General features: G+C 48.9%; 1 protein-coding gene across 5 annotated transcripts in view; it reads left to right on the forward strand.

Moving 5' to 3' along the window:
• The window catches only part of Il34 (interleukin 34), a 55,672-nt gene continuing 32,341 nt past the window's right edge, over positions 1-23,331 (forward strand). For 2 of the 5 annotated variants that reach the window (XM_050143659.1, XM_050143658.1), the window contains exon 1: positions 4-192. The gene's annotated coding sequence lies outside the window, so the exon portion shown is untranslated. Of the gene's footprint in view, positions 193-9,340; positions 9,468-23,331 lie in introns of those variants that run through there. The other 3 variants (XM_050143663.1, XM_050143664.1, XM_050143662.1) reach the window with 3 other exon arrangements.

The raw sequence follows: 23,331 nt of genomic DNA on the forward strand, positions 1-23,331 counted from the left end.
CCGGTCTAGAATCAAGTCTGAGCTGCTGTAGCTTGTGTTCCCCACCCTCTGACGGGAAGACTGGATTGTAGGCTGAGGGGCCGGCACAGCCTCTCCCACAGGACATTTACTGCCACAGTTCCAAGGCACCTGCTCCGGGCCCTGAGCAGCTTGAAGCTTCCAGCAGTCCGGAGAAGCCCACGTTTCTGGCAGGTGAGCAGGGAAACGGCCCTCGGGACTTGGTTTCACGTGGCCGCTGTGATGGATGCTTCTCCCTCACCAGTTTAACTGCTGTTTCACTCTGCTTCAAGTCAGAGAGACTTGAGCTGGAGTTGACGGGAGGGTGCTGACAGAGAAGCTCAGAAATGCTATAGACTGTCTGCTGCGGGCTTTTAGTCTTTAACCTTTGCTTCGGCAGCCTTGCTGGAGAAAAACAGAGCCATATAACTCAAATTAACTTCCCTGTGTGGCCGTGTGAGTTTTGTCAGTGAGCAAACCCACATTCTGAATTGGTTTTGGCTTCCAGAGAATGGCAGATTGCCTTAGGTCTGTACATCTTAATATGCTATGTGCATGAATTATTGCTTGTATGAACCTCCTAGTCAAAAGTTAATTGAGGCTAGCTGGCACGGTGGCACACACCTGTAATTCCAGCACGTGGGAGGTGGGGGTAGGAGGAGTAGTCAGTCATCGTTGGCTACTTAACAAGTTCAAGGCCAGCCTCAAGATAAAATTAAATTAAAAAAAAAATCTTTAAGAGAAAGGGAAACACGGGGCTTAAGAAAGAACTGTCTGTAAAACGCTTGCAAGGCACTGAAGACCTGGGTTCCCTAGAACCTGTGTGAAGAAACACTGGGCATGGTGGCATGTTCGCAATCCCATGCTGGGGAGATGGGGACAGGTGGATCCTTGGGGCTTACTGGCTGGGCAGTCTAACCTGCTTTGCTAGTTCCGGGTTGGTGGGAGACCCTGTCTCAAAAAGAGGTGGGCAGTGACTAAGGAATGACACACAGAGTGGTTCTCTGCCCTTGACATTGCGACACACACGGAAGAGCGGCAGAGGGGGGCCAGTATTTCTGCAATGACAGTAAAGTTCTATTTTTACATTTTGCCCTTTTTAAAACTTTAGACAGGGTCTCACGGTGTAACCCTGGCTGCCCTAGAACTCACTCTGTAGACCAGGCTAGCTTCAGACTTTGTGTGCATCTGCCTCTATGCCTGGCATAACCATCATTTTAAGGACCTAGGGGGTATTTGTCACATTAACAAACCAAACTCACGGTGTCTTTGCTCCCCGTGAAGCTCAACTGTTTCTCGATGGTTTTGGAACCTAACTTCCGTGGAGGACTGCGGAAATATTCTGGCCTTTTTATCATCACTGTTCTTTTTCCTTTTCCCCAGAGTGTATTCTCTACCCAGAATGAACACTAATGAATACTTGGGGCAAAGGGCAAGGACATTTTTGTGATGCTACTCACATCGTACATGAGTTAGTTCCTTCACCAGGAGTCACAAGACATAATTATTCATTTCTGGGCCCTTGATGCTGGGATGGGGTGAGAGGGGACTTTCCCTCTCAGGGGATTTTTCAGGAAAGAATTGGGAGCAATGTTGCATAGTGCTTAATAGCTTGGTAGTGTTTAATAGGTTGGTTTGTATGCACATAGCTGACTTATCTTGAATTCTTACCTAATAACGTCTGTTGTTCCTTGATTTGAATATACATTAGAGATTAGAAAGTTTCTTGGGGGTTTTAGGAGGGAGGTGGTATGCACAGTGCATCTGGCTTACCTCATGCTCCCGGAAGCTCTTCCAGCCTGGGACTGTCCCTGGGCTGTTACCAAGCAGAGCAGGATGAGAAGGTCTGGGAAGGGCATGTTCTTTCCAGACCTCTGAACTGAGTAAAGGCTTGGTGGCTGGTAGAGGACTTTTTTTTTTTTTTTTTAATTGACCTCTTGTCCATCCTGAGGCCAGAAAATTGGTTGTCAGGTCTCAAACCTCCTTTGAATGACCCCTGGCTCTGGCCTCCCTCCCTTTCAGGTCAGGAATTCATCCTTCACTTCTGTATTAGTTACTTTTCGGTTGCTATGGTGAAATACCATGACCAGTGGATTTAACTGGCCTATGGTTCTGGGATATGAGAATCTATAATGGCAGAACAAAGGAATGGTGGCCAGCAAGTTGAGCAGCAGCTGAGAGCTCACATCTAGATCCACGGGCAGGAGGCAGAGACCTCACTAACTAAAAACTTTGGAGCCCACCCCTAGTGACATACTTCCTCCACTTAGCTCACACCTCCTAGTCTTTCCTAATATTCCCACCAGCTGAGGATCAAGCATTCAAATGCCCGAGGCTTATGGTGGACAGACATCCCATTCAAAACACCGCACCATCACAGCCATCTTCCACAGTGTAGGCCTAAGTGATCTCGGAGAAGTGGGAAATCCCAGAAAGTCCATAGGTGCCTCTTCGGGTCTCCACACTGCAGCTGCTGTGGTGTATTGCGGGGTATACATGTCGTGCAGCATAGTGAGCCTTGGCTCTGCAACCAGTTAGGTTGGATGGATCCCCCTGCATTTTGTACTACTTGCTACATCTGGGAGGCCATGGGCCATCTCTCCACGTACCCAGCTGCCTTATCTGTGACATGGAAGTGTGAACACCTGTGCATGGTTGGCATGAGCCAACACAGGTAAACATCTGCTAGTTAGCCCGTTATCATCAAAGCTTTGGGGAAGGTACCAGAATAAACAACAGAGACAGGTAGAGAAACGCATTCATCTTCTCAGTCAACAAACTTGTGAGGGGTAGGTGGGCATAGTATTGGGAACCCAAGGTAAGTAGGGGCTCTTCCGCTTTTGAAATAGGCATGGAGCTTGTATGTAGAAAGTAGGGGTGGTGATCCTGTCCTCCGGGTCTTGAGGAAAGCTCTGTGCTGAAGAATGCATAGCGCCAGATGAGCAGAGACTAGGAGAAGGGACAGGGACAGCGAGGGCTAACACTGAGTGAGTTTGGGCGAGGATGACTGGTTCTGGTGAACTCCCAAGCTGGGCAAGGGAAAGGGGGCAGGGGAAGACATGAGGTGGGTCAGTGGGAGCCACACTGAAGAACATTGGAGAAGTGAGAATTGCAACTTGACCTCCCTGAGATCCTGTGTTGACAGCTTCCAGGCGTGGGATGGTGTTGGGAACCTGGAATGCAACCAGCCTTCTCCCATACCTCAGCTTCGGTGACACCCAAAATAAAGAGCTGTGGAGGGTGGGAGCCTAAGGAAAGGCCCGGCACAAGGAGGCATGCCCTGAGACTTGGGTACTGGGACTCTGGAGATCTGGTTGTAGCCCCTCCACCGGAGCACATGGATCTCTTTAGGTGACAGCCTGGGACAGTTTCTTACAGCAGTTCTGGAAGTCTTTAGGAGGTCTCTGGAAGCCATGGCTGCTGCCATCTCTACTCTAAACCCCTGCCCCTGAGACTGAACTGTCCCGGAGCTCCCTGACTTGGCTCTGGGAGAAAGAGACATCATGTCTGAAAGTGCAGTCTGTTCCCTGAATCTGGAAATCTGAGAACTCTGGTCCCCAGGCCTGGAACAACCCCAAGGGAGTTCTGTGTTCTGGTGTCATGCATGCGTGTGTGTGAGAGCCATGTCCCTCAACTGTGGGACATCTCTTGGGACCTGAGCTGTACTTGGCCTGGGAACCTGCCTCTTAAGCTTCCCAGAGATTTCCATGCTCTCGATGCATGGTGGCCCGGAAGGGGAACCAGCCAGGCTGCCCCTGGGGCCCTCTCCAGGATGGGGGATGTGCCTAGGTTAGGAAAGGACGTGGCTTTAATTAGGAAGGTCCTGGTACTTCCTGGCAGCCACAGAGGAAGATCAGCCCCCACTTTAAAGTTTTCTGGGGGTACCGACCCATCAGATTTCACAGCACACGGCCATACAAGATCACACAAGCGGGATCCAGCTCCTGTCTGGCCTGGCCGCTCACATATCCTCTCCAGCATCCCTTCCTTCCAGCACATCAACAGCCAGCACGTCCCCTGCTCCCTTGTCTTTTGATTTCCCTGCGTCCTTGGTGTCTCTTTGCAGACAGTTTCTCGCCGGCTCATTTCTCCATTGACAGTTCTGTGGTGGTGCTGAGTGTACACACAGTGTTATGCCACTGATCTTGCCAGACAGAAACTCTACCCGCTTAGCCACTCCCCAGCCCCTCTCCCCAACTCCTAGGGGCAATCTTTCTACTTTCTCCCTCTGATTTTGACCACTCCTCTAACTGAATTTGCAGTCTCTTGTGAATGGTGCATTTCACTTGGCAAAATGTCTTCAAGGTTTCTCCAGCTGGACAGTGTGGCGTGGTTCGCTTCCTTCTCCAAGCTGAATGATAGTCCATTTTGTGTGTGTGTGTGTGTGGTGTGTGTGTATACATGTACATTTTTTTGCTTATCTACTCGTTTTTTCTTGAGGCCCCGCCACACATTGCTCAAGGGTCCCGTGTCTCCACATCCTTATCAAAGTTTATGTTCTGGCAGTCCTTGTTGATAGCAGCCACCCTAATGCATGTGTTGGTGTCTCAGAAAGGCTTTTATTTATGTCTCCGCGATGACTAACGACCTTTTCATATGCATGTTGCCCATTTGTGTATGATTGTTAGCAAACAGCCCTTTGCCATCTTCTAATTAAGTTGTTTAAGTTCTCACTGGGAGGAATTCTTTAAGGATTCCAGGTGTTAACCCCTTGTTGTCGAGGTCCATCCACAGCTTCTTCCCTCTGCACACTGCCTTTCACTGTTGGTTGTGTCCCACGTACACAAACTTTTACACACACACACGCCCCACACACCACATCTTCTTTATTCATTTTTGTTTGTTTGTTTATCTGTTTTTTTCTGAGACAGGGTTTCTCTGTGTAGCCTCTACTATCCTGAAACTCACTCTGTCCACCAGGCTGGTCTCAAATGCAGAGATCTGCCTGCCAACCACCCAGCTTCATTCTTTTTTTTTTTTTTTTTTCGAGACGGGTTTCTCTGTGCATATCGGGTCGGAGATGCTGTGAGCTGCCAGGTGAGCGCTGGACGCTGCAGGTGNGCTTCATTCTTTTTTTTTTTTTTTTTTCGAGACCGGGTTTCTCTGTAGACCAGGCTGGTCTCGAACTCACAGAGATCCGCCTGCCTCTGCCTCCCGAGTGCTGGGACTAAAGGCGTGCGCCACCATCGTCCGGCCCAGCTTCATTCTTTAATTAAAATTATTCTTATTTCTTTATCCATGTCTCTTGGTTAAAAGTTAATCCCATGTCAGTTAATGCACAAACTTTAAATTTTGATGTAGTTTCACTTGGCTGTTTCTGCTTTGGCTACCTGCATTTTTTTTGTATGTGTAAGGTGGTGTTTTTACCTGTATGCAAGACTATGCACCATGTGCCTGCAATGCCCACAGAGGCCAAAATTCTGGGGCTAGAGTTATAGACAGTTGTGAGCCAACATGTGGTTGCTGGGAAACAAACCCAGGTCCTCTGGAAGAACAACCAGCGCTCTTAACTACTGAGCCATCTCTCCAGCCCTGCTACCTACAGTTTTTTTGTATCCTGTCTGAGAAGCAATCACCAAGTCCAAAGTCATGGAACCTTTCTTCTGTTTTTCTTATAGGAGTTACTTTTCAGTCTTAGCATTTCTTAAGCCTCTTATCAGCTTTACTGCTTTTTATTATACATGATTATAAGAAATACCAATCCAGGGCTGGCAAGATGGCTCAGAGGGCAAAGGTGCTTGCCTCCAGGCCAGATGGTCTGAGTTCAGTGTCCAGGAACCACGTGGTAGGAAGAGAAAGCAGACTCCTGAAAGTTGCCCCTCCCCTGTGTATGTGTGTGTCCCTCTCTGTGCCTGTCTCTCTCTCACACACATACACACACGCACATAAACACACACAAGTCAACACTTCTGAGCACACACTAAATAAATGTAATCATTTTAAAATGCTAATTCAGAAATACACAAGTGTTTCTAGGCTGGCCTGTGAATTCACCTCCCTCTTGCCTTAGGCTCCTGAGTCCTAAGATTCCAGGCCTGTGCAACTTTCCTGATCGGGCCCTACGTCCTCACCTCTTACATGCTAACTGCACAGGAATTGTTCCCAGGGAATTAAAATGTGGGTTCTTGTGCTGGAGGCCTGATATGGAGCCCAACAGGCTGGATGTTTCTCCCAGACCTTCAGTGGATAAGTATCGGTGCTTTGATTAGGCAGCCACACTTGGAGCAGTGAGAGCGTGCCTGTGTAAACGCCCAGGGTCACTTGTTCACGCCTCTCCTTTACAGTGTGTTTCTTCCCCCTCCTGACAGTGTGGTCTGCAGACGCCTGTTGTAAGTGCAGGGCTCTGTCTTCCTTGCAGGCGGACGAATTTAGAGCACGCCAACCCTCTATGTTTCACACAGCACAGTGGCACATGCCTGTGATTCTGCCTTTACTTCCCTGAAATAATTATGAATTGTATCTCTATGAAGCTGACTGGAACTTGGACACCAGGTGTGTCTGTCCTCAAAGGAGTCGCTCAGAAGACTGATCCCTTAACCTCGCGCCTCTGTCCATCTCCAGGGGGAAGGGGCAGAGTGGTAAGGGCCGGACATGAAACACACGAGCTAGTTGTGTGGGTTAGGCAAGGGCGGCGTGGCAGGAGGCAGCTGTGGTAGGCCGTGCTTGGTGGCTGCGCTCAGTCAATGCTCGTGGCTCCTTGCGAAGCTCCAGTAAGTCTCTCCCACTTCACAGATGAAGAAACAAGGCAGGCCCAGACGACCCCAACTACCCGTGGTCATGCACGAAGGCAGGGATGTGGAAGACATGGAGATGCCTGGTTGGCCTCAAGCTGCCCCATTGCTCATGCCCCCACTAGATTCTAGAATCTGCACCACAGTCAGGTTCTCTGACCGAATGATAATCCAGGATTCACCTGGCAGCTTTGGCCCAGCTCTCACCTGCCCAAGATGCAGGCCTGGGCTCAAGTGTTGGCTTCAGGGTTGCTTTGAGGGAAGTGTGAGGCCTAGAGTTAGGCTCGCAGTTCCTGGGAACCGTCTCCTTTGATGCCTAGTCTGGCAGGCCATGGGTGGAGTTTGCACCTTGGTGTAGCCTCTAGTGGACATTGACCAGCTGGGCAGTACGGATGGGGCAGCAATCTGGACAGCGGCAGACAGCCTTGGGCTTGAATCCTAGTTTTCTTACCTGCTGTCTGCAGCACCTGTGACATGGACCCATGCAATGGGATGAAAATGGTATATCCCCAGACTGCCTTATGGCTATTAAGATGGCTTCCAGAGGTGGGAGGGGACAGAGAACGATATGGAGAGATTGGAAGTGCAGGCACTGTTGGTACTACAAGGGAACATTGGCCGCTCCCAATGCAAGTGCTGGGATTTTTTTTTTTAAACCCACAGTTTTACAAAAACTTCCTACAGGGATTCTGTGGGTATTGAGAAGGGCGATACCCATGAGCATTTGTCTAGGTCTGTGGAAATCAAGCTTGCTGCAGCAAGCAACATTGCCAACCTGGGCACTGAAGAGCCGCTCAGTCTTCAGCAGCTGTTCAGAGCTGAACCGCAGTCACGGGTTTGGGACAGCCTTGCCGGAGGAGTGACTCGGCCCCGCACAGGGGATTCCTAGTGCTTATGAATGGGTCGATTCCACGCATTGGAAAGTCCCTGGCAAGAAAGCTGGCTTTCATGGGGAGCATTAGCAGGGCAGAGAACCAACTATCGGCAAGTGGAGCAGGCTGCCTCATGACTGCTGAGGTCCCTGTCAATGGAAGCAAGTCGGAGAGGCTGGTGGGCTGCAGAGGAAAGTCCCAGAGGACGTGAGGACAAAGCCAGGGTGTCCCTGAGACTTCGTACTTTCTGACGTGATCAGTCCAGGCAAAGTTACATGTAACAAGTGTGTGCACAGTGGAGCCCAGGTCTGGAGGAGTTGAAGACAAACCTTGACCCCAGTCAGCGCACGATGACAGCTGTAACTGGGCCATGCCCAGTGCTAATGTAAACAGGCAGGATCTCAAGTCCTCTCTTCAACCACCTGACAGGGGCTATTTACCACGTGAGAACCAGGCCTGGGGTTAAGTTGCTACCGGAGGCAGCCAGCAGCCGTTCTGTGGGACTTGAACTCACACACTGTGCTAGACTGGAGACTCCCTGTCCACCTCTCCCAAGCTGGCTGCTCCTGCCCTCTACGCTCTGCTAGGTGCTGAGCCAGCTGCCTCAGTCCACCCTCATCCCTGACCAAAAAGTCAGCACTGCCCGCTTCTAGCCTGGCTGGTTTCACACAATTAGTAGGTGCTGGCTCCCCTGGGAGCTAGGCTCGACCTGCTTGGTGTTACAAGATCTGATGGCAGCGATGACCTTGACCAGGAGCCACCTTCTTCCATTAAATGCGAACTCCTAGGTTAGAGTGTAGTTCAGTTGGAGGCATGCTTGCCTGGCATGCACGAAACCCTGGGTCTGATCTTCAACGCTGCAGAAACTGGCATAAAGGTGCATGCCTATAATCCTAGCACTCTGGAGGGGGAGACATGATATCAGAAGTGCAAGGTCTGGCTATGTGGTGAGTTCGAGGCTAGCCTGAGCTACAAGAGACTCTCAAATGAAAAGGTCAAAGTCCCGCCCATTGTGTTGAGTTCAGTTTGTTTTGTCTTTTTGGTAACTATGTATTGGGAACCCTGGGCTCTCGGGATGCCAAGACCAGAATTTGCCTAGCACCGTTTTATCATCTGCTGGGCTACAATGCCATCATAATGGCGGTGATTCGGTGGCTTCCTCTGACTCTGCTCTTAGGCCGGATGACAGTGCTGTTCATAGCCGCAGTGGCAGAGGTCCAGCCGGGACGCGGTTTATCTAGAATGCTGCTGTTAGCTGGGAGTGCAGACAGAGGGGAGCTTCTCCATGCTGCTGTGCCGGGCAGGGAGCAAGGCCTCTGACAGACACTAGTTCAGGACTCGGGGAGCCCACCAGGTGACATGGGGTTGTTGGTACTGCAGATGACGAAACTGACTTCAAGATCTCTGCTGCCTGCTGGGTCTAAGGGCAATCACGGAGCGCCCCTCACTGAGTGGAATTACATGCATACCCTCCCTTCCGTTCTTTCAGTGGCTGCCTCAAGGCCCTGGGTGGAGCTTTGGGAAGGATCCTTTATGATGGACAGAGAAGCTGCTTAGGGGCTCCCCCAAGGTCCCACAGTGGGAGAGGGTGGTAGCCCTCAGGCTCTTTTCCTCCCCCTGCACGGGGTGGGCATGGTTCTGTACTCTTTCCAATAGCTTCCCCAGAGGGGCTGTCCCAGGCGCCAGTGACGGAGGAGGCATAGACTGCAGACCAGCTGGACCAGCTGAGGCTGGACCCGAGCCAGGTGCTTTCCGCAGTTCCCTACGCGCAGGAAAGTGACTCCCTGGGCTGCTTCTCGGGCGACGCTGGGCGACACTGGGCAACGCTGCCGCTTGGTTTTGCTGATTGCCGCTCCCCTCTTGGCAGGTGAGAGAAGGGCACACCTTTCTCTGTCCATGGAAATGGTGCAGGCACATCGTTCTTACTGCCACAATAGCGTCGGAGTTCTGAACTCTTGACTCGGCCTTGTGAAGCATGGCTGTCAGGAGGAAGCGGAGGTGGGAGGTGTGGGGAGGAGGCTGAGACAGATGTTGGAGGTACACGAGGTCTTGAACCCCAACTGTCTGCCTGCAAAACCTGACATTTCCAGAAAAATTAATGTTTAAAATAGTTCTTAAAGCTTTCTTTAAAAATGAATCAAGGGTGGGGATGAGCTTAGTGGTAGAATACTTGCCTAGTGTGTAGAAGGCCCGGGGTGCAATCCCCAGCAACGAAAATATAAAACAAAATCAAATAAACCATGGATGTGTTGGTGCTTACCTGTAATCCCAGCACTTGGGAGACAACCGGGAAACAAAAACAAAACCAAACAAAAAACAAACAAACAAAAAAGAAAGAAAGAAAGAAAGAAAGAAAGAAAGAAAGAAAGGGGCACGTGCCTTTAATTCCAGGACTTGGGAGGCAGAGGCAGGTGGAACTCTTAGAGTTCAAGGCCAGTCTGGTCTACAGAGTAAGTTGCAGGACAGCCAGGACTGTTACACAGAGAAACCCTGCCTTGAAAAGCCAAAAGAAATTAAAAAAAAAAAAAGAATAAAGCCAAGTGGTGGCAGCTCACACCTTTAATCCCAGCACCCGGGAGGCAGAGGCAGGTAGATCTCTGTGAGTTCAAGGTCTGCCTGGTCTACAAGAGCTAGTTCCAGGACAGGCTCCAAAGCTACAGAGAAACCCTGTCTTTAAAAAAAAAAATAGAATAAAATAAAAGATTCAATATATATGTGTATACACATACAGACACGTACAGGTTCACATAATTGAGCAGATTTGAAGTGGATTTGTTCTCTAGGACTAGAGACTTAGAGGCTCTGGGCTACAGTGGGGGGAGGGGGGCTAGCCTACCCTGATATACTCAACTAAACACACAGAATCTGTGTTCAGACTCTGAACCTGCAAGATGCCCAGGTCTTCTCATCAGAACCAGACCATGCTACCCTCTGCCTGCTCGCCTGCCTGCGTCCTCCCTCCCTCCCTCCTTCCCTCTTTGCCTTCCTCCCTCCCTCCCTTCTTTCTTTCCTTCCTTCCTTCAGTCCTTCCTTCTTCAGACTTTTTAGCTGCATCTGATGGCTGGATTGGGGGAATGTGGCTTTTCTCTTTTGCTGCCAGATTCTTCCTGCACTGTGGAGTTCTGTGATTGCATCTGCTTAAGTTCAGTGGTTTCCTCCTTGCTTGCTGTGTGACTCTGGTTCCAAGATCCAACATTCTTTTGACCTCCACAGGCACCAGGCACACACACGGTGTGCAGTCACATGCAGGCAAAACACTCTCACACACAAAACAAACAAACAAAAACCCTAAAAATAAAAACTGTAATAAAATTTTTTTTTTAATTTTTATTGCATTATAGCTGAGTGCAGTGGCCCACACCTATAATCCTAGCACTCGGGACAAGGGCAGGAGGATATTGAGATGGAAGCCAGGCTGGGTTACACATTTAGATCCAGGCCAGCGTGGACTATATAGTAAGACCCTGTCTCAAAACAACAGCAAAGAATAACATTATTGCATTGTAGTGATACCACAGGAAAGTCCAGGCCCTGTGGCTCACTCCTGTTAATTGGGAACATGAACGACAACATACAAAGGCAAGAAAAAACAAGAGACTGAGCCAAATTAAACAACTCTCCCAGGTTTCTTGCCAAAACATAAATTATTCTGATCTCCTCGGATGGATGGGTGTCCCATTAGTTTTCAGACATTTAAATGCACTTGATGTACTTCCGGATCCTTGGCCCAGGGATTCCGCTTCCCAACAGGAGCCAAGTCTGCACAGAGTTGTCTGCATAGATAGCCGCTGAGCCTAGCTTGTGTAACATTTAGATTGCAAAGGGGGCTGGTGAGATGGCCAAGTGGGCAAAGGTGATTGTTGCCAAGCCTGGAGAGCTGATCGCTCGAACCCACAGGGTGGAGGGAGAGAACCTGCTCCCGTAAGTTGTCCTCTGGCCTCCTCCACGTACGTGCCACAGCAAGCATGTACATGCACACACATGTGCACGCAAGCTCAAATAAATAAATGAACACATGTCATAAAAATTAAATGCCTAAAGAAAAAAAAAAGAGCAGATTACAAAAGGCTAACAATTGGTAACAGGAAGCAAACTGTCTATACCGTGGGGTACTTCGCAGCTGGTAGGAAAAGGAGGCCGGATCCCAGATGCCCAGACAGACTGACTGAGCGAGGTATGAATCGGCATTCTGCTAACATCCACGAAGACATTTTTCCCCCGCTCTTCCAGTTTTGAAAACAAGAAGCCTGGAAGCAGGGTATCCGCAGATTCGCACTTCTGATGGCTCCTTCCAGGCCAGTGCTTGGCAATCTGGACTTGCTGCCTATCACTCTGAATGATCTGTTTGCAGAAGGCTTTTTATCTGTGTGCATCTCCCCTCTAGTGAGGACACCAGGCACCCGAGTTTGGTTGCCTCCTAATCTGGCCGCATCTCAGTGCACAGCATCTATAAAGATTATCTTGATTTTTGTTGTTGTTGCTTTAGACACTCCATCCCTCTGCAGTCCGGCTGGCCTGGAACTCGCTAATGCAGCCCAGGCTGGCCTCACATTGGTAGCCATTCTCCTGCTTCAGCCTCCGGATCATTGGGATTACAAGTCATGGAGGTCAGCTCTGCCAAGACTGCTTCCAAATCAGATCCCACGCTGAGTTCCAGGTGGCTGTCAGGGTGCCAGCCATTCGGCTCGCCACAGGCATGTGCAGCGTGCTACCGTTGGAGGCAGGGAGGTGCCTGGAAGCTCTGGTGTGGTGACAAGAGGCTCAGGGGACAAACACAGAGAAGTCTCTGGAAGGAAGCACACACATGCTTGGAGATCCCTGACAGGGAATGAAGGAAGGTGATCTCATGCCGTGCTCCCTCCTGCCCTCTTCAGGGCTGAGGTTTGCTTGGTGCATGCAGGGGGCTGGGAAAGGGAGGATGGCTGGTAGAGCCCATCTGCTCGGTCACCTCAGCCTCTGCTGAGGGGGACGGGGCCGACAGCTCATTGACCCTGGCGACAAGTGCTTCTGAAAAAGTTCTGTAACAATCCTCCTCCCTAGGCTGTGTTCCACGTTCAGAAAATCAGCTTCCACTACCCCTCAGGAAGAACTGGACTCTTTTGATTTTTTTGTTTTTTCAGTCTTCTCGTAGATTCTCATGGGTGGTCTGTGGAAGGAGTGAGGTGAGTGGCCATTTCTTAGCTTTGTGTTATTATTGTTGTCTTGTTTTGAGACAGGAGCTCATGTAGCCCAGACTGGTCTCTTACTGGTTGTTTATCTAAGATGATCCTCAGCTGCTGATCCTCTTGTCTCTGCCTCCCAAGTGTTGGGATAAGAGGCACGCACCACCGTGATTAGTGTGTGCAGAGCTGGGATGGAACACACAGCTTTGAACACTTTAGGGAAGCGTTCTACTAACTGGTTTCTCTCTACTTGTGAGGCCCCCCTCCGCCTTCTCCCTCTCTGTGCCTGTTTGGACTGGTAGAACCACCTCTCCCCCTCTTGGCTTCTTGCTCACCACAACTTGGCGTTCCCACCCATGCCAGCTGCTGGATTCAGTTTTGCATCTTGGTGTGCCAACCCCCTAGGCACACGAGAGACACTCTTCTCAAAGATGCAAAGAGAGCAATATAGGCTTTCTCTGCTGTTCAGAGTGAACCGGGGACTTCATGACCTGATTGAAAAGTATCTACTGCCAGATGAATGGGAGGTAGGGTGGGAGGCTGTGTGTAACCAGGGCAGGGGGAGCTAGAGCGAGGGGAGTGAAGAATGAGGCTGGGACCGCTTCCCATCCAGGGCCCCAGATCTTCCCATCCACTTGGCCTGGGGATTAGGGACCACAGTTGCCTTCCCTCACAGCAGCCAACGCAGATACAGGAGAGTGGAAAAGCCACCCTATCCCTCGCCAGCAGGCTCTTCAGCTTCCATTGCTCACCAAGTAATGCTTAGAGTCAGAGGCCTGGAGTCTGAGGCTCTTGTTCCAGCAGGGTCTGGAAATTCTGGAAACGTGAACCTGGAGGGGTGATCAATTCTGTGGCTCTGTGACTATAACAGAGCCAACCCGGGCCAGAGCTGGAATGAGAGAGAGGGCCAGGCCTGGGGATAGGCGAGGGTGTGGTGCCCCCAGCAGCATCCACGGAAAAGTGAGACATGAACCCAAAGTCAACAAGTGTAAGGCCAACTTCCCCATGCATGCCGGGGGCAGGGAGGACACCCCAACAACAGGAAACAAAGCTGCTCTGTTCACCAAGAATCCCATGTCTCCATTGTTCCCCTCCAGGAACATTCTTGAAGTCATGAAAAAGCAGTCAGCTCAGTCCAAGTCCCTGGCATCTGATCTGCTGTGCCCGGTGGACCGGAATGAGGAGGAGGTGGCGGCAGGGAGAAAAAAGGAAGGGAGGAAGAGACGGGGAGGGGAGAGGGGAGCCAGGCAAGGTGCAGGCTGCGTTAACAGAGGAGAGCAGGGACTGACTAACAGGTGCTGGGGGCAGACAGCAGTTGGTAGCCTCGTGTGGCTCAATGGCTGCTGTGAGGATGTGCATTCACAGGCGTGTGTGTGTGTGTGTGTGTGCGCGCGCGCGTGTGTGTTTTGCCTTGTCTGTGCGAGTGTGTATGCACTTGTGCATGTGCAATGTGTGTATATGTTTGTATGTTTAGGAGTGTGTGCTGGTGGGTACCTGTGTGTGTGTGTGTCCATACAGGTGTGGAGATGATTTCTTTGCTGGTGGGGACGGGAGGGCATTCCTGTGCCCAGTGCAGCAGGTGCTAAGGGCGGCTAAGCTGTGGCAGGATGGGGGCCTGAGTCCCAGTGGTCCTGGCTGCATGAAAAGCTGTCTAGTCTTGTGGGAATGAGAGCCTTTTTGGGTCTCTTTGAAAATAGAGCCCCCCCCCCCTAACGCCAGGAGGGAGGCTAAGAAGTTTTTCCTCTCAAGCACAAGATCTTGGTTCAACACCTAGCATCCCGCCCCATTTCCAAGGATCTACTTATAGGCGAACCCTTTTGAGTTTTTAAAGAGCTTTTTACATGCATTTATTTATTGCATGCATATGTGCACATGCACGTGTGCCATGGTGGTGTGTGGAGGTCAGAGGACGACTTGCAGGAGTCAGCTCTCTCCTTCTGTTGTGTGGTTCCCGGGGATTGAACTCAGGGCACCAGACTTAGCAGCAAGCTCTTTTACCTGTTGGGACATCGTGTTAGCCTCCTTTTGAGTTCTTTTCTTTTCTTTTCTTTTCTTTTCTTTTCTTTTCTTTCTGAGACATGACCTACATAGCTCAGGCTGGCCTCAAATCAATTACGTAGCTGATTTTGAATGCCTGATCCTCCTGGCTCCGTCTCCCAAGTACTGGGATTACAGGCATGCATCACCATGTCTAGTGCTCTTAAAAACTTTACAATAGTGATAAAATATACATAACAGGGCTGGAGAGATGGCTCAGAGGGTAAGAGCATTGCCTGCTCTTCCAAAGGCCCTGAGTTCAATTCCCAGCAACCACATGGTGGCTCACAACCATTTATAATGAGGTCTGGTGCCCTCTTCTGGCCTGCAGGCATACACGCAGAAAGAATATTGTATACATAATAAATAAATAACAGGGCTGGAGAGATGGCTCAGTGGTTAAGAGCACTGCCTGCTCTTCCAAAGGTCCTGAGTTCAATTCCCAGCAACCACATGGTGGCTCACAACCATCTGTAATGAGGTCTGGTGCCCTCTTCTGGCCTGCAGGCATACACGCAGAAAGAATATTGTATACATAATAAATAAATAAAAATATTTAAAAAAATATATAACATAAAATCCACCCCTTTGACCGTTTTAAGCGAGTGATTCAGTCACATTAATACATGCAGGATGTGTGACCACCATTGCTATCTAGTTTTGTCTCTGAACAAAAACTCTACCCATTAAATAGTTCTCCGTTCCCCACCCACTCCATCACTCAGCCCTGGGGTAACCTTTATTCTACCTCCCTTTTTCCTAAGTACTTCAGTTCATATACAGTTAACAAAGCAAAAGGGGCTCTGACGCCCTCTTCTGGTCTCTGAGGACACTGCACACTTAGGCAAAATACCCATGCATACAAAATAAAAATAAGCCGGGCGGTGGTGGCGCACACCTTTAATCCCAGCACTTGGGAGGCAGAGGCAGGCGGATCTCTCTGAGTTCGAGACCAGCCTGGTCTACAAGAACTAGTTCCAGGACAGGCTCCAAAACCACAGAGAAACCCTGTCTCGAAAAAACAAACAAACAAACAAACAAAAAAAAACAAAATAAAAATAAAATCCAGAAACATTGTTTAAACCCCAAAATACAGAAGTAAAGTAGCCATGAAATAAACTGCAGAAACTGGAATATCATGTTCCGTTTTGAATATGTGTTTTATCATCAAGATGAGAAGGGAGGGGGAAGAGGGAAAGGGGAAGATGGGATAAAAGATAAGGGATGTATCAATCATTGCCACACTGTCTTGAGGCCTGTGTCATCCTCCACCCCATCTCTAAACTGTAATTAACCTACTTTATGTTGCTATAGACAAGTTTGAATTTTCTAGTTTAGAATTAATATTTTATAGAGGTGTTCTTTCTTTTGAGGGGTCTGGTTTCTATTAATGCGTATGGTTTATATGAGATTATTTTGTGCTACCGTACATACTAATAATTGACTCTTTATTACCGAGTAGTATCCCATTATGTGGACACAACCATTTGTTTCTCTTTTTTACCCATGTATCTCCTGGTGGACAGTGCAGTTATTTCTGGCCTTTGTTGCTGGCATATTGAAATATCATAGTTTTTTGGTGTTTTATTTTATGTGCATGAAAGTCTTGCCTGCATGTATGTCTGTGCAGCATGTGTCTGTAGCGTCTGCAGAGGCCAAAAGAGGGCATTTGATCCTCTGGAACTGGAGTTACAGACAACTGTGAGCTAACATGTGGGTTCTGGATACTGAACCCAGGTCTTCTGCAAGAGCAACAGGTACTCTTAATTGCGGGGCTGACTCTTTGGCTCCTTGGTGTGTGGAGGTTGGGGAAAAAATGCATGCTTCAGCTGGAGGAAAGGGCCACTCTGAAGGCTTGGTTCTCTCCTTCCGTTAAGTGACCCTCGGGGAAAACTCAGGTTGGCAGGTTTGGTGGCAGGTGTCCTTACCCACTGAGCCATCTCGCCAACCCTGGTGTATCCTTTTTAAAAGAGACAAGGTCTGCTGTTACTCAGGCTTGTCTCAAACACACTGTGTAGCTAAGGGCATCGTTGAACTGATGCCCTTGTCTCTACGCCCAAGTTCTAGGATTACAAGCCTATGCCACCCTGCCGACTTAAACTGTCTTTATTTTATATATTGGTGTGGTGCTTCTGTCTTGCTGAGCTCGTTGATTAGGTTTATGGTTTGTTTATTTGTTGGTTTGTTTTGGTTTCTCGAGACAAGGTTTCTCTGTGTAGCTCTGGCTGTCCTGGAACTCACTCTGTAGATCAGACTGGCCTCGAACTCACAGAGATCCACTTGCCTCTGACTCCCTGAGTGCTGGGGTTAAATGCAGGCACTACCACCACCCAGCTAGGTTTATGATTTTATACACTCCTTAGGGTTTTCTCCATAAAAGAGTAGAATTGTCTAGAAATCAGGACAGTCGTCCTTTTCCTTTACAGCCTTTGTCTTCTTGTCTGTTCACTTTATGTTTTATTTTACTGTGCTGGCCAGACCCTACTGGACAACGCTGAGAGAAGTGTCAGGCGTGGGCACCTATGTCTTGTCCCAGGGATAGGGGAAGGGTCTTTCGCTGTCATGCTGCTATCGCAGGCGGAGGAAGCGGCTTCACAGGCATAGCTCGCTGAGAGTTTTCACAGGAAAGGGCTGTGTCAAAGACATTTTCTGCCTCTACTGAAATGACAGTGTGGTGTCCTTTTCAGTGTGTGAATGTGACTGACCTTTAAACTGCTAAAGTAATGCTTCCTTCCTAGGATGCCACGCCGCCATTAGGGGACTGGGCTTTGGGAGCCAGGAGCCTCCAGCCGGGTCTGGTTCCTCATCAAGACCAGGTGATGCAGAGATAGCTCAGTCAGTAGAGTTCTCACTGCGCCATTGTGGCCATTGTGAAGACCTCGGTTAGATCCCTCAGAACCCATTGTTTTGTAAAGCCAGGAGAGGTGGCTTTACATGTGTGTCATCCCAGCACTAGGGCCGGGGATTGGGGCAGAGACAGGCAGATCCTGGGACTCACAGCCCAGCTGAGCCTGATTGGCAAGCTCAAGACCACTGAGAGACCTTGTATCAAAATAAGCTGGGGGAGGCAGGTGGGGTGACTAGAGTACTCCTTTAATCCCAGTGCTCGGGAGGCAAAGGCAGGTAGAGCTCTGTGATTTTTGAGGCCAAACTGATCAAGGTGGATGGTGTTCCTGAGGCCATGTCTACGTGCACACATGTGACCTCACAAACACAGGAGAACACACGAATACAGACACACGTGCACATGAACACGCACAAACAAATCCACACACACACACGCACACAGATGGACAGGGAGGGCCTGGGCACTGAGAGTATTTCTTCTCTGGTTACAGTCTGTCGTACGGTGACAGCCCCCTGACTCCAAGGTGGTGCTCCCCTTTAGACTGGCACAAGTTCTGGGTCTCGCTCAGGGACTCAGCATTGGGGAAGAGAGGCTTAAGAAGCTTTGACTGGAACCCAGGAACCCCTAGACAGTGCCTTTACCCACTGAGCCATCTTGCTAGCCCTTGTTTACTCGAGTGCACGCATCCCTGTGTGTAGGCACGAGTGTGTGAAGCTCCCCTTATCCATAGACCTAGGGGAGAGTGCCAGGTGAGCTCGTCCGTCACTTCCCACCTGCCCTTTGAAGCAGGGTCCCTCCCTGACCCTGGGGCTTCAGCTTTGTCTGACAGGCTGGAAGCCAGCAGGACCCAGCGGTCCTCAGGTCTCAGCTCTCCTCCTTGGAGCTGGAGTTGCAGTTACGCAGCAGGGCAAGTCTGGTGTCCCTTTCCCATGGGCCCCTGCGCCTACGCTTCCCAACTGGCCTACAGTGCTGCTCTGCCCCCGAGGAAGCAGAGCCTGAGCTGTCTGGCTCTTCCCATCTTGTCTGTCTCCCAGGAATAATAGCCATGTAAGACGTGTGTAGTGGGCGTCAGTGAGTTATTACAGGTATTAAAACTGCTAGGGAGTGTTTAGCGTTATCTGATGACAGAGTATTCTAATGACAAATGAGAACAGGAACCGGATAGGTATTGTGGGTCTCAACGAAGGCTTAGGAGCTCAGAACTTATCTCTTTCCCTATTTAATATTTTGGTTGGGTAACAAATTTGTGTGGTTTAAACCACACAGCAAAGAACAATGGTGGGAAGGTCTTTTACCACAAACATCCCATAAGCACTCAGTCCTTGCCCTTGCCAGGTAGCTGGTTTTAGATTATTAGCTGGCCCATGTGATAACTGATTGGTTCCCGAAGGCTTGCTCCCCAGAACTTCTGGACTTGTAGTTCATACATTTTCCAGATTGCTTTATGACTCTGACAGAAAGTCTACTAAATGACAGAATTATTCCCTGGCAAAAAGTCCCTCAAATTGTAGACTTAGGAGCTGGAGAGATGGCTCAGGGGTGAAGAGCACACACTGCTCTTCCAGAGGACCTGTGCTGGGTTCCCAGCACCCACAGCAGATGGATCACAACCACCTGTAAGTCCAGCTCCAGAGGAATCTAAGGTCTCTGGCCTCTGCAGGCCCCGGCACCCAGACACCCGGCACATACAGGCACATAACCGTAACTAGCAAATGTGAATTTAAAAAACAAAAATGAAATCTTAGAAAACTGTAGAGTTACTTGAGTTAAGATCAAGTTTTATTTTTATTTTAATACCTTATTTAATTTTAATTTGGTGAACATATATACGTTTGCATGTGGGTATATGCATATGTGCGCAAGCACCCATAGAGGCAAGAAGAGGGCATCGGATTGTACGATACTAACATTACACTTGTTATGTTATGGGCTTGTGAGTTGCCCAACGTGGGAACCAGGAAGTAAACTGGGGTCCTCTGCAAGAGCAGCCAGCTCTCCCACCCCATTTCATTTGATTTCTTTTCTAAGTTTTAAACTTGTGTGTGTGTACACGTGTGCTTGTGCATGTACCACGGTGCATGTATGAAAGCAGGAGTCACGTTCTCTCTTTCCACCATGTGGGTATTGGAGAGGGAACTTGGGTCATCAGGCCTGGTAGCAGTAAGTGCGCTTACTGACTGAGCCATCTCGTTGGCCTGGATTATCTTCTTTTAAAAATGCATTGCTGGCTGTGAGAAAATTCGGAGCTGCTGGTTTTTGACTCTTGAGCGTCAATTATCCTAACACAGGCCGCTTTTTAAGTACATACAGCAAACATATATGTACACATCATAAAGTGCTTTGCTCCTCTGGACAGACTTGGCAGCGAGAATCCACACTGACATGGACTTCATTTTAGTGAGGACAATGCACTGTGCTCCCGCGTGGTGAACATGTGGGTTGGTTTCCCTCTGTTATCAGAAAGCACGAAGAAGAAGAACCTTACCCGTGTGGCCTTTCTGCAGGTGTGGATTCCACCTGCAGGATGGCTTCCCAGACCTGGGATTGATTACTAGGTATCTGCTTTAGCAATTCTGAGAGATGGTGCCAACTTTTCCTCCACAAAGTAAGCGCCAAACTTCACCTGTATCAGCTCTGGAAGAGAAATTACCATTTTGCCACATCAATGGTCTCCGTTGTCAGGTTGTTGGCTCTGTACCAATCTGATATACAAACAACAATGACTTGGTAAGGCTGTCAATTGAATGCGTTCGGAAAGAACCTTAATTGGTGCGTTTAAATACCATTTCTGACTTCCTTTTTGTTTTTGTTTTCGAGACAGGGTTTCTTTGTGTAGCCCTGACTGTCCTGGAACTCACTTTGTAGAGCAGAGATCTGCCTGCCTCTGTCGCCTAAGTGAAGGGATTAAAGGCGTGCACCACCACCGCCTGACTGGCTTTTTCCTGACTGTTGTGTTAGCTTCTGAGGTGGCATAAGCAGGAGTCATACTCAGCTCAGATGGGGCCCCGAAGACTGCCCACAGTGATGACCCATCCAAGCCTGGCTTGTTGAGTCAGTGGGTTTATTGGGTTTATTTACAGGCACATGGACGAGAAATTAGGGGCTCACGGGCACATGGATGACCCCCAAACAGCTGTATCACCAAAAAGTCTGACCCTGGCATGGATGACATTTTCTCCATGGTTGCATAGATAGCGTCTCCCATCTGTTAAGCTTCCGCCCGGTATGTACTAGCATCTCCAAGAGACTAGGACTGGAACAGTCACAAACAAATGGGGAGGGGGCAGGAGGAAATGTCTGGAATCTCAGGTGGAAATCTAAAGACACTCCCAGCTCTTTCTCCCCCCCCCCTCTCTCCCTCTCCAGACAGGTTCTTAAGTACCCAGTTTTGAAGTCACTGTGTATACCAAATAGTCAACGATGACCTTGAACTTCTGATCCTTACCTGCTAGCTAGTCTTTCACACTTGAGAGTGAATTATTCCCCTTACTCTGGTGTACAATTGTTGGGCTCATAGGTGTGCACCAATTTGTCCAATGTATGCCATGCTGGGGACCTAACACAGAGCAGGAAGTATACTGCCTTACTCAAGTCTTTTACTTTGTCAAAATTAGAAGTAGTGGCTTTTCTCCTTTATTGCTAGAAGCTGTTTACATCTCAGGGATTAGTATTTTGTTTTGAATACAGTTGGATCCAATGTAGCATTACTGTCACCTCCCCCACCTCCTTTTTTTGAGACAGGGTTTCTTTGTATAGCTCTGGTTGTCCTGGAACTCACTCTGTAGAATTGGCTGGCCTCCAATTCACAGAGATCCTCCTGCCTCTGCATCCTAAGTGCTGGCATGACAGGTATATACCACCATTGACCAGCTTCTTTTTCTTCCAAAGAAAAATTTATTAGGGCTGGGCAATGGTGGCGCAAGCCTTTAATCCCAGCACTTGGGAGGCAGAGGCAGGCGGATCTCTGTGAGTTTGAGGCCAGCCTGGTCTACAAGAGCTAGTTCCAGGACAGGAACCAAAAACTATGGAGAAACCCTGTCTTGAAAATCAAAAAAAAAATTATTAGGTATATTCAAAGGGCAGAAAGCTGGACAGGAACAATGAGTACTGCCAGCAACTCCTGTCTCCATACTGTTTTTTTAAATTTATTTTTCCCTTACACTCTTGCATACACAACTATTAAAAAAACTATATTTTTTCTTTCTTTCTTTTCTTTTCTTTTTTGTTTTTTTAGAGACAGTGTCTCTGTAGCTTTGGAGCCTGTCCTGGAACTCGCTCTGTAGACCAGGCTGGCCTCAAACTCAGATCCGCCTGCCTTTGCCTCCTGAGTGCTGGGATTAAACGTGTGCACCACCACCACCCAGCTCTTTATTTTTCATTGGTCTTTGGTAGTTGGTGTGTGCTTGCCACCGTGGGCATGTGGAGGTCAGAGGACAGCTTGCAGAAGTCTGGTCTCTCCTTCCACCCTGTGGGTTCTGAGGATCGAACTGAAGTTGCCAGGCTTGGCAGCAAGCCTGTTTATTTGCTGAGCCATCTTGTCAGTCTATCTTGATGCTGCACACATTTATATTTTTAGGTAGTCAACTGACTCTTCTCTGATGACTTTAGAATGCTTAATCTTAGATACAAAAGCCTTCCTCACCTTCAGATGACGGAATTGTGTCTTGGGTTTTCTTCTGTTATTTTACATTCAAAATTTCATCTGTTTGGAATTCATCCTGGCAAGTGGCAGGAGGAAGAGATTCCTGTGTTTCTTTCCAGGTGGTTCTCTTTCTGTTTCTGAATGGAGAAGCTGTTTGATAAGTGATTTTCATAAGCCCTTTTCCTCATAGAAATTTGGGTCTGTCTCAGAAATTGCTGCCCTTTCCCCTGGAGTCTCTGTCTATTCATTTGCAGTCATGATTTTTGTTTGTGTGATTGTTTCTATTTTATTGCATGTGTGTCTGCATGTCTGTCTGCGCACCGTGCATGTGCCTGCCCCCGAGGAGGCCAGAAGAGGGCGTCAGATGCCCTAGAACTGCAGTTATAGAGGGTTGTGAACACCATGTGGGTGCTGGGAATTGACCCCATGTGGAAGAGCAGCAAGTGCTTTCAACCACTTAGCCATCTCTCGAGCCCCCCCCCTTTTTTTGAGACCAAGACTCGCTCTGTATTTTTGGCTAGCCTGAACCTCACTGTGTAGGCAAGACTGGCTTCAAATTTACAGTGATCACCTGCCTCAGCTTCCCGAGTGCTGGGATTAAAGGCACCTGCTACCACCTACAACATGTTTCTACTTTTTTCCTGCTAAGGTTTATAATACTTAAGATATATATGTTGAAATAGGAGCGGCGGGACTGCGTCCCCGGCACCTGGCCGCCCCCATGGCTAGCTTATGCCCAGAAATAATTACACAGAAACTGTATTCTTTCAAACACTGCCTGGCCCGGCTAGTTCCAGCTTCTTATTGGCTAGCTCTTACATATTGTTCTAACCCATTTCTAATATTCTGTGTAGCCCACGAGCTGGCTTACCAGGGAGGATCTTAACCTGCGTCTGTCTGGAGCGGGAGAATCATGGCGACTCCTCACTCAGCTTCTTTCTCCCAGCATCCTCTTCTGTCTACTCCGCCTACCTAATTTTCTGTCCTATGAGGGCTGAGGCAGTTTCTTTATTATAATTAACCAATGTCCTTCCTCCATCAT

The sequence above is a fragment of the Alexandromys fortis genome, unplaced genomic scaffold, assembly GCF_014885135.2.
Source record: "Alexandromys fortis isolate MF-2015 unplaced genomic scaffold, M_Fortis_MF-2015_v1.1 scaffold_1, whole genome shotgun sequence".
Taxonomy (NCBI): domain Eukaryota; kingdom Metazoa; phylum Chordata; class Mammalia; order Rodentia; family Cricetidae; genus Alexandromys; species Alexandromys fortis.